At 37.5% G+C, this 15513-nt stretch overlaps 1 protein-coding gene and 1 long non-coding RNA gene across 6 annotated transcripts in view; one reads left to right on the top strand and one right to left on the bottom strand.

Moving 5' to 3' along the window:
- The window catches only part of KCND2 (potassium voltage-gated channel subfamily D member 2), a 524650-nt gene that overhangs the window by 131315 nt on the left and 377822 nt on the right, over positions 1-15513 (bottom strand).
- Positions 1-15513, top strand: part of LOC149127564 (uncharacterized) — a 183293-nt gene that overhangs the window by 15893 nt on the left and 151887 nt on the right. The window lies entirely within an intron of this gene.

Here is a 15513-nt window from a genome sequence, read left to right as displayed (position 1 = left end):
TGTTCAGGATCCAGACATGCCAGAGTTTTTACTTGCTGTATGGCATCAAACTTATTTGGATTAACCTATTATGATTTATCATATCATTTCTTATACTTCTTGTCATTGGAGAGAACTACTATTTCTTAAAATCATTTTTTTTTACAAATTCTTGGACAATAAATTGATAGAAATTTACTTAGTGATCCCAAGAAAGGTAAATCCTCGGTATTAGGGCATTTCAGGAAGAAACGGCAAACAGGAAGTTTTGTTCATTTGTATTAAAACCATAAACAATTTTAGCATCATCAGCTTACTGTGGTTTAGCTTTGTTTCTTCCAGTAGGGCAAAATGAATTAATTGAACTTCTACTCCATGAAAATGCTGTCCTACATACATGATGATTGGCAAGATAAATGTATTTACTCTGGATTCCAAATTACATTTTTGAGCTAAACATTATGAATTGAAAATGAATGAAAATGGCTGAATGTTATTAAGAGAGTGATTTTTGCTAATTAGAATGAAATGCAGCATTCAAATGAAAAACTAATAATACTACATTTTGAAGTATTATGTGAGATTTTTTACTTTTCATATCTAATAGACTTGCCTGTCTATATAAAATTATTCTCAAAAATCTCATTTGAGGAAATACAGCCATTTTTCATGTTATTGGATGGAAAAGATTAAGGTTAAAGATACAAGATGGGCACATATAGTGCACAAATATTGCCTTGTAGATTAAGTAACCACCTGAATATCTTATTTTCAAAACAAATTATTTTCAGCCTCTTTCCCACACATTGCCTTAAAGAGGACGATATGACTCTTGCTTTAGTTTCTGTTTTACAAGTTCATAATTAGATGTTCAGTTTTCAGAAGATTATAAGACAAGAATAGTCATGGCAATAAGAAAAATAAAATTAGGGCTTCCTGGCTGCCGGGCTAATGCTCTTTAAGGAACCATATCAGGTGACTACGGTCTGCTTGTTTCCTTTCTGTTGCCATTGTTACAAATTCTATTTCATGCCTCTAAATTGTGTTTTCTAAATTTGCATGCACAAAACACTATTTATTATGCCAGCAGTTGGTTTTATTGTGCCCTAAATTCCTGCAGGACAAACTAGCTGCTTCACTTTAACTATTCATGTACTATATGAGCAGTTAAAAATCTGAGATAGTTTTGTTTTGAAGTATGTTACAAATGCCTAGTGCCATGGAACACCCATGCTTCCTTGGTTGATACGCCCTGATACTGTTAGAGCAAAAAGTTATTCCTGTGTCTGCTTTGTAACGTGATAACAATTTTCATTCTCCATTGAATCATCCAACAAACATTTAAGATAAGTCTACTTGTGAGGAATGGATTTAAGAAAACTTCCAAACATTCCTTGGAGGAGAAATAATGAATTTCATTTGTGGGAACTGTTTTGGCAAATCTTCTTAAAACTCTAATGTGAGTACACATAATATCAAAAAGAAAATACTTTGTTTATGGGTTTTTCTTAAACTAATGTGTCTAGGCCAAATTATAGCAAAATGTTGCTGAATACAGTTAATTTACACTAAATTAAACTATAACTGACAAAGCCTTTTCTAGTTAAATGTGAATCAATCGCTAATGGAATAATTAGGAAAAACATACACCAGGATGAAGACAGTGAAAACTTGTATTTTTCCTAAAATAATTTTATGTCTTTTTCCCATGAGACAATGGCAGTCTCTAAAAATACCCTAAATGTTAATTAGATTAGTAATTGAGAAACTTCTATAATAAATAAGACATGTATAACAGGGGGCCATAAAATTACTGCAGCTGTAATTCAGTTTTGAGACTCAGCAAGAAACTATTCTTTTAGAAGATACATTATTTCAGGAAAAAGACAATTAGATTAATGACTATGGGCCTAGAGAGTTTAGTGGCAACTTCATATACAGGGTATTTTTGGCTAGGATTTAGTGAACACCTTATTTGGTATCTAAAATTCAAATAGTAAATATTCTAAATTTAAGTATGGAATTGTGTCTTAAAGGGAGTCATTTGACTTATATTGGACTCATATCTTAATTCTCATTTCCAGGTATGAAAAAGGATAAATGGCCTTTATGCAGTTTCATTACAAAAATTTGGAATATATATTAATTACAATTTCACTGCAAAGCACCATGCCGTAACACTATTTTGGCCCAGAACTGGTCATCTGGATGTCATCCAGATAATTGTAACTCTTAAAAGTACTTTGCTATTCCTATTTCACATTTAACATGCTTCTAGGTCCTAGCCTAAGATACTCTAGAATCATAAGTCATCCATATGGCACACCTGAAATTGGTATGCACATATCTTCTAAACATGGTATTTACATTACTGTTGGGGTCCATTGTCGCTCCCCCTCTTCATGGAGGAATGACACTAAACCCTGCCTAGGCTTCATATCTGAGTCACGGCACCATTATGTCGCTCCCCCTCTTCGTGGAGGAGCGACACAGGACCCTGCGTTGTTCTTTTGTCTGCTCGGCCCTCCCCGGGTTTGCTGCTGGTTCTTCCCGGGTTGGCTACCATCCCTTCCACCTCCGTGGAAGGGCGGTTCCCCCTGCCACCTTCCCCACTTCCGCCGGCCAGCTCTCTCGGGGGCTGCACAGGTGTTCCTTCAGATAGATGTTCCTTGTGCATTCTGTCTCTCTCCTCCTTTATAGTCCTCTTCCGCCAATCCCAACTCTGCTACCCACAGGCCGAGTACACTGCTCTCCTCCAATCAGGAACAGGTCCTACAGTTTATTGGTTGAACTGGAGGCAGCTGTGTAGAAGCTGTTTCCTCCTCTCCCAGCGCCATATTGTGGGAGAGCAGATGCATAGAATAAGTCTTAATTCCAGTAACAGTCTAGTCCGAGTTGCTCCCAGTTGCTCCCCACAGTCCATACATAGTGATTAGTGTGGAACTTGGATATGCTATCCAGTTTTTAGTGATTGTGACCCTATGGTCTTGGGTATGGGTCCATGTGGCTGCTGTGTTCAGATGCTTGGAAAAAGTGGGTAAATACGGTACAACTAGAAACACAGAGGACAGAGAATCAAGAAACCTAGAAACTCAGAACAGGATAGGCTAACAGAATGATTAGGCATTAGAGTATGAAGGATGCTCAAGTGTGACCCATCTTCACTTGATCTTAGCCAAAAGGCCGAGAAGCGATAAGTGTGACCCATCTTGATAAAGGCAAATGACATTATAACCAACACGCAGGTACATCACACGCATGTGCATAGGCATATCTGGAACAAAGTTTTATGAATTGCTTAACTTTATTTATCCCAATTAAGTTATATGCAAAATACATTCAATGACTCTGTTTTATTCTTTTCTTTTTCATTAAAAAATATTATTCATCCCTACAAAATAAGTTGATTTCACTTTATTGGGCCATGTTTCATAGCTGGGTAAAATTTGACCAGTGTCTTTGAGTGGTTTCCATGATGGAGAACAAGCATAGATTTGAAAAGTTTGTTCAAGTCATGATACAGTTTGAGGAAATGATACATTTCCATCAGATCCTCAAATGGAATCATGACATCCCTTTAAGATAATAGAGCTAAATAGTATACAGAATTATTTACAGTATGTAGCATTGTGTATTCTACTAATACCTTTATAATGTGTTATTTAATTCTTATAGCATCACTTCAGATTGTTACAAATTTTATCTCAATTTACTAGTTGAGGAAATCCCAACTAAACAAAATACTTATTCCTCAGAAAATCTAGTTGACTTAAAACTGTTTCTTTTTTATTTTATTTATTTGCAAGAGCAAGAGAGAGGGAGAAAGGGAGAACTTCCATCTGCTGATTCACTCCCCAAATGGCTCTAATTACCAGGGCTGAGCCAGGCCAAAGCCAGGAGCCAGGAGCTTCATCTGGGTCTCCCACGTGGGTTCAGGAGCAGATGCACTTGGGCCATCTTCCACTGCTTTCCCAGGTGCATTAGCAGGGAGCTGGAAAGGAAGTGGAGCAGCCAGGACTCCAACCAGCACCCATATGGGTTTCTGACACTGCAGGAAGCAGCTTTACCTCCTATACCACTGTGTCAGCCCCAAAACTTTTTCTTCTAAAGCTTACTAAATTCTTCATTGCCTCTTTTCTTCCTATAGAAAGATTATGTTCATGACCTATTTCCTGTGTGCCATTCATTGAGCACATAAATGTAACTAATACTGTCCTGATGCCCTTCATAGTCTAGTGAAAGAAAAACAGAAACCAAAGTTGAGGGACATTTGAAAACCACATTAACAGAAAAGTTGAAATAAACGTAAGTAGACCCATGAAACAAAAGTAACTCCTTTTTAGACAAGAAATCATTTGCAAACGTTATGATAGAGCAGGAAATTGCACTGGATATGTTGGCTTTGAAAGCTACAATCTAGCAATCTGCTTCTCTTTACAGATCACAAACTTCTTGGTGGTGGGCAGGTACCTTGTGCACTGGGTCACCTAGAATTCCTTGGTCTAGGTGCATTCCTTTGAATGTTAACATGTCCTATCTATGGTTATTTTTGGTAGTAATGAGGTTAATTGTTAATTGTAGTCCATACAGAAATGTACACAATTACTGGTAGTCTCTTGGTTCTGGAAAAAGGACTCGGGTAGTGTAGGGCTCGCTCTTTACCATGAAATATCTGGTGTAAAGGTCAATGTCTCCATGAATGGGTGTAGCTCATGAAATGCACACAGTGTCTGTCACCCTTCCTAACAACATGACTAAGAAGGACTTAGAAGTACAGCAAAGCAGACTTACACAGGGGCATTTAAGGCTATATTGTTCATTCCATTGGATAACAGAACTTAACCTGTGAGGATGAAGGATTACTTTCCTTTCTCCATTTCACATAAACTTAAATTTAAATGGAAACATCTTTGAAATACAAGGAGGCTAACATGTGGAATGTGGGTTAAGAATTTCATAGTCATTGATTCAAATAAACATTTGCTAAAGTGATTCATGTGATTCAAAGTATTAAAATTTTAATAAAATGGCAAATTATTCTCTAGAAATTAAGTGTCAATAGGGAGGCTACAATTAATTTAAATTATTCTATAATTCTTCTTTTGAAATTGCCTTTATGGCCATATGGAAAAATGTTTCCTCAATTTAGAGTTCCTTTATAACTTTTATCTGATTTTGATCCCTAATTTATACAGCATATTTTTCTTATTATAAACTTGTTTGTTACTGAACAATCATTAATCTTTAAAGAAGACTTGTCATCATTGAAAAATATCCTATAAGCCTCAGAAGTAATTCCAAAAGAAGTTTCCAGAAATGCTGTCAGTGAAGCTAGCAGTTCTGAAGAAATGCATGTAGCCTGCTCCTATAGGGGTTTCTTTGAAGGGAAAACACTGAATATATAAGTTCTGATGGTATTGATGAAATTTCTGTTATGACAACATAACATTGTAAAGTAAGTCACAATTATGAAAAAAAGGAAAACCTTTCACATCCATATTGGTATTCCTAAAGCCTCAGCAGCTGTTCCTTTATAAATGGTGTCTAAATAGCCCAAGTGAACCTTTTTTTTCATACTGTACAGAGAAGACAGAATGATTTTGGCATGAGCTTCTCAGGTTTTTCTAACTCAAGAGTTTGGAAAGTATCTCCTGGCCCCTTGGTTTTTCTCCGCAAGATTGGTGAAAATGGTTTTCCTTTCTGTGGAATTATCCAGATATCTGAAGTTTAGTGGGATCAAAACATAATCTTAACCATGCCCTTACCATTCCCTGTCTTCTCTACAAACATTCTCAGTTCCTGAAGTCAGAAACCTACAGTCACTCCCTTTGTCTAACCATAAAATTCTAAATTATCAGCAATTTACCAACCAAATGTAATATTAATGGAAACAATTTCCTTTCAAGTCCATTTTATATCTTATTTCAGATCATTACATTGCTTACTTCCTACACCACTTCTTTTCCATCTCTCTTCCACCAACCATTCTTTATGTAACAGGAAAGAAGATCCTCTTAACAGATAAATCTAACCTTGGTGCCCTTGCAATTATCCTTTTAATTACAACCTATTTTTATGGAGTAAATCTGAAATCTTTGCCATGCCCTATAAGACGTTAAATGATTCACCTCCTGTTTTGCGCTCCTCTTTTATTATTGTGTGTGTGTGTGTGTGTGTGTGTGTGTAAATTCAACTGCCTGGGTTCTTTCTGAATTCTTGGCTGAGAGAAGCTGCTCCTTGCTCCACTAAATGAAGTCTTCTTTGGTTGTGTTTAGATCTTCATTTATCACATTAGTTCAAAAAGCAACTTCTGGGGGACTGCCTTGTTCATCCTGTTATGTGGAATATGTTCAACCGATATACCCTAGTTCTATTTATTTTCTTCCTAACATTTACTATTTATATTAACATTTTCAATAATAGAATGTAAACAAAAAGAAGACAAACATCAGATCAACTTATCTTATAAGGCCAAAACAGATCTGATATGTAGTAGAGGCTAACACGTTTGCTGAATGAATATCATTATTTCTTATCGGGAATACTGTCATTGCTCAGTTGTATTCCTGACCTTTTGCTGGCTCTTCACCCTTTTCCTGTCACCAGGAGTATCTTTATGAAACCAACTGGAGGGTATTATCATTTGGCTTTCCTCTAATCTTAAGAGTAAAGTCAAAGGTCCTTCAATGAGCATGACATTTAAAACACTATAAAATAACCCAGAATTGCCTGCATTATAGTTTACCTCCTGAACGAAAAGTGTCTGCCTTACTGTAACGACTTCTAGTCCAAAACAATGACATCCCAGACATTTCCCCCCATTATTTCTGAAAGTGTGTTTACTTCAACTCGGGGTGGGGGTGTGGGGGGGTCAAACCACCAGACTGAGAGAGGAGCAACTTCCAAGAAGTAGTAACTTTCAGAACTTTTCAAGTCAAAGCAATTGCAATCATTTAAACATACCATCATTGAACATCAATTAGCTTCAAGGCAAACTATTCAATATTGAAAGCAGAAAATGGTATTTGTGGAGGAGTCATCAATGTCGTTTGACCCAGTTTCAGACTATGAAACTATTATATTGGGAAACCCAAGCCCTGGAGAAGCGATTATTTGCTACATTGACTCTTCCCTATTTTCTCATACAGTAGCAGGGCAGTAAAGAAGGTGATTTATGGGGAACTGAATTCTGGTAACTACCAGCAGGATTTACAGGATAAATGCTGAAGGAAAAGAGCAATAAACAACACAAGATGATCTTGGCTACTGGGAAGAAACGGCAGCGCTTTCGGTCACTGTGACACTTGTCCCTCTGAGATGGGGTTGCCCCTTATCAAATAAGGATGCGCCTCAGGAAAGCTAGAACACGTTGTCAGCCTCCAAGGTTACGAAGGGCATATTGCCTTAATGGAAAAATGTTTGTGATTGTTTGTCTTTTAAAAGAGTAATGCATTTGACCTCTTCACTAAGATTATCTTCCTAGGTTGAAATAGTAAACACTTTATAAATAAGAATATTCTATAATTAGGCCATTTGGCATTTAGAAGACATCTCATTGGAGTTTATAAAGCATCTGTCAACTCAAATTCTATACAGAAAGGTTCTTGGAACCAGGTTTCAGTGCAGAATTATTAACGACAATGTCAGTTTTTATCACTGACAATTTTAATAGATTTCTGCAGCAAAACCAAGAAACAGCAAATATTTCCACAAAATATTATGGTGTAGTTGGAAGAATTTGAGTGAGGTTTATGATTCTTAATATTACTGCAGCTGTCTAGTTGTGTGACCTGCATTAAACAACAAAAACTACTCGTCTTCAGTGCTTCCTGAAAACTTGCAGAGAAGTCCCTTTATCTTCTATGTCCCTTTTTACTTTGAATTCTGAGTCTATAACAAAAACATTTAAACTGCTAGCATATACTGCTCGAGTATGAATGCTCATGTGATAAAACAGTAAGCCTACTAGTTAGCAAACTTTTCCACCAGGTTTTCTCCGTGGCAGAAAATGGTAAATACGTCTTTGTAGAAATTTCTTTGAGGTCTTTTGTTTTATCCTAAAATTATGCAAATGTTGTATTTTACTCTCTAAGGTATCCTTCTTCACTTTAATACAAAGGGATGTTTATAATTACTGAACATGAGAAAAAAAATCAATGCAAAAACATTTACCACATTTATCCTGTGATGTTAAATATCTCCTGGCACACATCAAGTTAGTAAATCAGTTCAAATCCAATACTTACTGCATTTTAATTGACTTTAGCTGGGGGAATATATGAACCTAAGTGGGGAAGGAATATGTGAGAAGAGGAGGGGGTTCTGAGATAAAATACAGAAGATTGTTGGCCAAGGAATTGAATGAAGCAGCAGAGTTCCACAAGTGCAATTAAAACAAGATGAGGTTGACTTTTAGTTATAGAGACTTTATTATAGCTGAAAGAGAGCAGAAGTCAAATCAAGAAGATCTCAAAATGAGTCTCCATTGCCAACAGTTTAAGTCATTGAACTTGAAGTCTAATCTTCTTTTAAAAAATAGATTTATTTGAAAGTCAGAGCTTAAGAGAAGGGAGGGAGGATGAGGGAGAGGGAGGGAGGCGAGAGAGAGAGAGAATGAATGAATGAGAATGAGAATCTTCTATCTGTTGGTTCACTCTCTAAATGGCCTCAACAGCCCAGGGCTAAGCCTAGCCGAAGCCATGAGCCATGAGACAGAAGCTTCATCCGGGTATCCCATAAGAGCTCAGAAGCCCAAACCCTTGGGTCATTTCTGTAGCTTTCCCAGGTCATTAGCAGGGAGCTAGATTGGAAGTGGATGAGCTGGGAGATGAACCCTGCCATATGGGATTTACCTGCTCCACAACGCTGGCCCCAAAGTCTAATCTTTTAAAATTATTTCAACAAAGGTTAAAGTGCTTTATAAGAGTATTGTCTATCTAAAAATACTTCTACAAATAATACATAGATTCTAGCATCATTTGGGACATATCTGTGCTAGTTTCATTAAAACATGATGCAAACCTTTTCAAAAGTGGTTAATATGTTGGGATATGAAATGTTTACTACAATTCTGATTCATTTCTTTCTAGGGAAATAGGAGTTGTCTTTTAGGAATTTAACAATCAAGAAAGTAGAGAGAGGACTATAATTCCATTCCCAAAAATGACAAAGAACCTCATAAAGAAAAAAAGAACCTGCCTCCTAAAAAAGAATTTTTCTAATAACAGTGATGAGTTACGCAAACGTATAATGCAAGGAAAAATTCAAGGATTAGTCATTTGCTCATTCAGGAGAAGAAAGAGACAAATGCTCAATGGTAACTCTCTTTAATTCTGTGAATGATCACATCCTTCTTGAGGACTTAATTATCTAGTGATCTGCAGGCATGGAGGCTGATCAACTGATTTTTTAGGTTCATGTTATAAGCTGTTTTTCTGAATCTCTGTGTGATAGCAAGTGTGTTTCCCCAATCCCAGAATCATACTGGAAGAAATGAATGAAAATGTAGATAAAGACCCAATTTTCTTATTTACAATGTACGGAATATTCCTCCCACATTCCACAGCTATCTTTGTGCTTTTCTAGGATTCATGCATGCACTATTTTATAATAAGCAGCCCACCTGGAATTTCTTTTCTTTTACAATTTGATTTTAGGAAATGATTAATGACACCACGTTTGGGAAGTCACATGCAATATATTCCCAATGAATCAAAAGAAATTCAATTATTTTAATATCTTTCTTAAAATATTTGAAAAAGTATCTCAAGAACCATCTAATTATAGTACTCATGAATTTATCAGTTATTTCGTGGAACAGAAAATGATAAGGGTGCATATTCAGAAATCATTAAATATATAGTAAGAAATGCCTTATGCTTTTAGGAATTAAATTCCATGATTGAAAATCATGTTTCTTAAAACTTAAAGTTTTCAGCGATTGATGGATACCTGGATGTTAGTATGTACATGCAGTAAATAGCCATGGGGATTCAAGCTAACATTATAAAGGGGGCAAGATTTAATTATTTTAAAAAATAGTGTGAAAAACATGGCGAAACATATAGGCATGTCTCACATGAAACACAATAAAATGGGCATGGCTGCTTTATCTTTTAACATATTCCATCATTTATTTAGTACCTTAGCAGCACACCTTCCGTGTCATTTTCTGTACTGCTGAATGATTCTTAATTATTCTATTTAATAGGAAACACTACTTTACATAAAATGAAAGTGCTATGAGGAGACAGATCTATGGAACCAGAGTACAACATTAGCTCTCTATTTCATGAACTACATGTTTAAGTGTGTGGGCATAGGGGATTTGAAAGACGAGTTATGGCCTTTTTTTCAGGGGTAGTTGCTTGTTCAAATTCAGTCAGAGTTGTTTACCAGGGCTTTATATACAATTTCAGGGACAGATTAGCAATGGTGCAATAGCTCTCTATCTGCTCATTAGTCGTAAGCAATTCACAAAAGACATATCTAGGGTAGAGAGTGCTATTGGCTAATGTTCTGTAGGGGGGATTGGGAAAGCTGTGAGAACCAGGCGTCTGCCTTTATTTTGGATGAGATGCATTTCAGAGTTTGCAGAACCCAGGAGTGATTGTGCTTAAACAGTTTTTCTGGGAACAGATTTCAGCAGAGCTGTTCTGGCAGAGCACTACCCATGGAGTTTAAACACCATGGACCAAAGATTTCTTCTCATGAAACACCCATTTATCTGCCAGTCTCTCTCAGTGGTTTTCATGGAGAAGCACAGACAAGGGCCCTGTGACAAACTCTAGGATATTTTAAACATTTGATGATGTGTTCAATATCATCATAAAGAAGTCTATAAAAGCATTTTTTCAGGAGACTCTCCTTAAAATTACTCTGTAATTCAGTTTATTGGGAAGAACAAAATCGAGTGTATTTGTGTTGATATCACTCAGGTTTTGATCTCTGTGTGTGAGAAGGTGCATTCTCATCTGATCTCATCACTTCAGTCAGGATTTCCTAGACACAGACTAGAAGTTTAAGGACAGCTTCTCCACGCCCCTTTTTTCCCTTCATTCCAACTTGAACCAAATCAAAATCATAAAACCCATTCACATCCTCAGAGCTAAAGTCCATTGCTATGTTAACTTTCCAACCTACCCACGGATGTGCACAGTGCCAAATCCCAAATCACCCGTTGCTGGGCCAAACTCATTCTGTGGCATGCTACAGTGCACAGTACCATTGAAAGGTCAGGTCTCATCACCCGGGCCTTTTTTATTCAGTATCTTAATATAAAGCTTGCATTTACATCAAAGCTGTCTATGGCTTCACATTTTAGAAGAGTCCAGAAAGACTACAAGGGCAAATGAAGTGTGAGATAAACAATACTTACAAATTGTTTGTAGTTTATTAAATAGCAAACCATAGAAGAACCCAGATATTTGTCTTTAGGGATGGCATGTCTCTAACCAGCTTTTGTTTAATGGCAGAATTCAGTATTTCAAGAGGGCTGCTGTAGGCTGTGGGACTTTGTACTTGGTAAGCAATTATCTTCCCTCGACCATAGAGGTACAATGAATGATCTGTGATTTCTTTGGGGGTAGCAAGATGGGTGTTTGCAGAACTGATATGAGAAATGGCTTTTGGTCGATGTGAGGCTGAAGTTATTCTGAGAATAACAGCTGAGTGTCTGAAGAGAACAAAAGGGCAGGCTGAGTTTAGAATCCTGAAAGCACACATTTATCTACATAACCAGGCAATAAAAACCAGGTGAGCAGACGAGCAGCATCCTGTTAATGTTCCCCTTCAGGATGAAGACGTGCATGTTTAAAGAGAGACACTACGGTTTCTTTAAAAAATGATATAATTGCGCAGAGGCAAGTCATTAGTTTTTTAAATGAATAATGATTGCATACAATACCTATCCTGTGCTTATTTAGGGGCAGCTAATTGATTCTTTCCTCTGAGTTCCTGCCTCTCAAGCCCTGTCTGCAGACTAGCAAAACAGGAATCTCATGAAAACAGTGGGGAACTCAGAATCTCAGGCCTTGTCCTCCCCTGGAACCAGTGTCTGAATTTTCTTGAGATCCCAGATGTCTCATCTGCATGTTAGAGTTGGGCACACAGGAGTCCTGTAAATTATTTGTCGGGCATTTGAAATGGATGTGGTTAAACCCAGATGCCTGATAAAAATATTTGATTCTAGCACTGTTTCAGTTCTTGTGTAGCCATGTCTGGTTTCTTGTTCTTAAACCATTGCAATAATGGTTCCATAATCTGTAGGGGCCCAAGAAATAGGACCGGTTCACCATGAACTGTTACAGGGGCCTACCTACTTATCAGATTTTCTGTGGCTTCCAGTTAGGAGCAATCTAATCAGACATCTTTTGTAGTTTAGTCACACATATTATTATTATTATTATTTTTTGACAGGCAGAGTGGATAGTGAGAGAGAGACAGAGAGAAAGGTCTTCCTTTGCCGTTGGTTCACCCTCCAATGGCCGCCACGGCCGGCGTACCACGCTGATCCGATGGCAGGAGCCAGGTGCTTATCCTGGTCTCCCATGGGGTGCAGGGCCCAAGAACCTGAGCCATCCTCCACTGCACTCCCTGGCCACAGCAGAGAGCTGGCCTGGAAGAGGGGCAACTGGGACAGAATCCGGCCCACTGACCGGGACTAGAACCCAGTGTGCCGGCGCTGCAAGGTGGAGGATTAGCCTAGTGAGCCGCAGCGCTGGCCAGTCACACATATTATTGAATAGTTGGGTTTTTTTTTTTTCTTACAAGGAGTATGTACAGCAACATATGTGAAACCACTCAGCACATGGTGAACACTCAGATATATTATCTTTTCCAATGATTGAAAATAGCATTGTATAATAAGCACTCAATATTTCTCCTTATATGAGCAAGTAGATTTCTGAATCTCAGGTGGATGACTTTTACACTGCTCTTCATTTATTTTTATTGTATACTGTTCTTCATTTAGAAGGCATGTGCCTAAATGGCAGGCTTTGTGGACATGTGACCTGTTCAGTTGTAGAAGGCCCTGGACTCAGACCAGCTCCGCACTTGGTTTACAGCACAGCTGTGGCTGACTTGAAATTCTAAAATATTTTTTGCACAAGTGGCCTTGCATTTTTATTTTGGAAATTGTGTAGCTGGACCTGAACAGAGTGAGCTAGTGTTGAGGAGAACTAGCTTCTTAAACTCGCATCAGTTACCCTGTCCTTAAATGCTCTCACTGCAAATGCTCTGGGAGTGAGCATTCCTCAGAAATGGTGTTTGCACTACAAAATCAGTAGCTCTTCAAGTTTCAGAAATTCACAAAACTCATACCACAAACGTTTCTGTGGCACAGCAATTACAGGAAGATAGTGGGTAATGTCAAAATACCCACACTACCGCTTTCCCCAGTGTTAGTTTGATTCTATCAGTGGATCAGTTTTTGGCAAAGCCTTGATGACTCTGATGGCTGAAAAAAAAATTAACAAGATCCCACGGCTCCTCCACAACAGTGTGAACGCACACATAGGTCAGGGTCAACAGAACACTGTGCACTCCTGTGCCTCTCACCAATGAAGAGGAAAATGTTTGCTAATTATTTCAGTTAATATATACTCAAAGGTATCACAGGGAAAATGGAAGCTTTTTAAAATTATATACTCTTAGTCTACCTCAGTTTAATAGGCTATAGACATTATCAGTGTAGTGTTCTCAAAACAGCGATTCGGTAGCAGCTCTGTTATTACGTTCTTAACTGTGCAGGAAAAAAAAATCCAGGATATTATGAGCTGATTCACACTACCAGCAGGGTTCTATGAAAGATGATTAACCTGCTGAAAACTAAGATTATATCTCAGGCTAAGTAGGGAAAAATCCTGCCCAGAGCTCGGTTTCTTCATGTTGCAGACAACTGAGGCGTGCAAATACAACTCCTTAGAGGTCACACCAGTTAACTGCTAGCTACTTGTTTGTTTTGGAGAGAGGGTGGTGTTTTCTGCTTGTTTGCTTGTAAAAAGGCAATCCAGCATTCGCAAGACCAGTAGATAAACTGATAGATCAACCTCACATCCACGTATTTTTCCATGTCTGGTGTTTTGAAAAGTTGGTGGCCATATTTAACTCTAACTGTCGGAGACTGCTAGTCTTCCTGATGCTGTGGTTAAGTAATGAAGAAGTAGTACCCATGTAGCACTGTGCAGTTGGTATAAAGACTACTCACACATGGTTGGGGAAAATCTGAACCACTGAAGTGAGCCATCAGAAGAAAATAATTTGAAAGTCCTTTGCATTTTGGATTCTGGAAACCAAAGGTAAGTGGCAAGTGAATATTTTGTGCTGGGATCAGAGGCACTATAAATCAGTGTGGAAAAACTGGAGGGAGGTGCCCTAACCAAGGGTCCTGTGAATAGAAAACATGACAACACCATTAAATGGTTTTCTATACGCTTGCAAATGAAAGAGTGCCAGGTTAATTTATTCCTGCTTATATTCCTGTTGCCTGGGACTTTCAGTTACTCTTATACATGTAATATAACTTTATTCAGAGAAATTTTGAAAAACGCTTCAGTTTGAAAGTAAGTCTTAAAATAATCACATCTTCATCTTCCATTCTACACTATTTTGGATTTTAATTTATAATCCTCCATTTTTTAAACTGCTATCTTTCATCGAGTTGCAGGATTACTTTTGATCATGATAAAAGCTTAATTTTAAGTTCTTAAACATTTATACATAGATGAAGATTAATTTTTTTTGGCTTGTAGGGCCAGTGCTATAATCTTCTGTGGTTCCATATCATGGGCTGAATAATGATACATTCCTGAAGACTGGCAATGAATGCAACTTCTGGCCTACACTTAATCTTTAAACCTTATTTGTCACTTGTTTCAGATTCTCTGACCTATTTCCTTTCTCCTGGCTAGAACTAGTGTTTTCTTAGTGAGCAGGCAAATGTTTCTGCTGTTTTCTTTTTATGAAATGGTCATCCTTCATCTTTTGAATTCCAGTCCTGTAGTACAGGTCACAACCTTTGGGCTAGCCTCTGCCGCTTAGTCTCCAAGGAAACAGCCATCTTTACTCATCCGATTTTGAGATCTCATTGTCTCTATCACTTTTTTGATGCTTACAAAGTTTAAATTAGGTTGCAATCACATATATGTCTTACTCATCACATTAGGAATATTTGTAATCATTAGTGTTGTATGTATAAGAAAGGTGATCACAGTGCCTAGATGGCACTGAATAAACATTTGATGAAGTTAGAAAATTACTTACCCTATAAATGTTACCAATGTTAATTTAAAAATTGCAACCAAGCAGTGAAATTGGTGAGGATGGCAGAATAGAACCTTTGCAAACCTCTCTAGAAATGTAGTAATAATCCTGAAAAAATGCCAAAACCCACTATTTCAGAAGCTTAGCAATTAATCCAAGGCTTATAACAACCCCCCCGGGGGGGGGCATTTATTCAAGGAATTAAAAGGTCAGATGTTTTATAAGAAAAGTGACCTTTGTGATAATTTACCCTATTTCTATTCGTTTCTC

This window comes from Oryctolagus cuniculus, chromosome 3, assembly GCF_051225735.1.
Source record: "Oryctolagus cuniculus isolate XC-2025 breed Fujian yellow rabbit chromosome 3, ASM5122573v1, whole genome shotgun sequence".
NCBI lineage: Eukaryota > Metazoa > Chordata > Mammalia > Lagomorpha > Leporidae > Oryctolagus > Oryctolagus cuniculus.
Note: the sequence above shows the minus strand (reverse complement) of the source record. Positions and strands in the feature narration are given on the sequence as shown.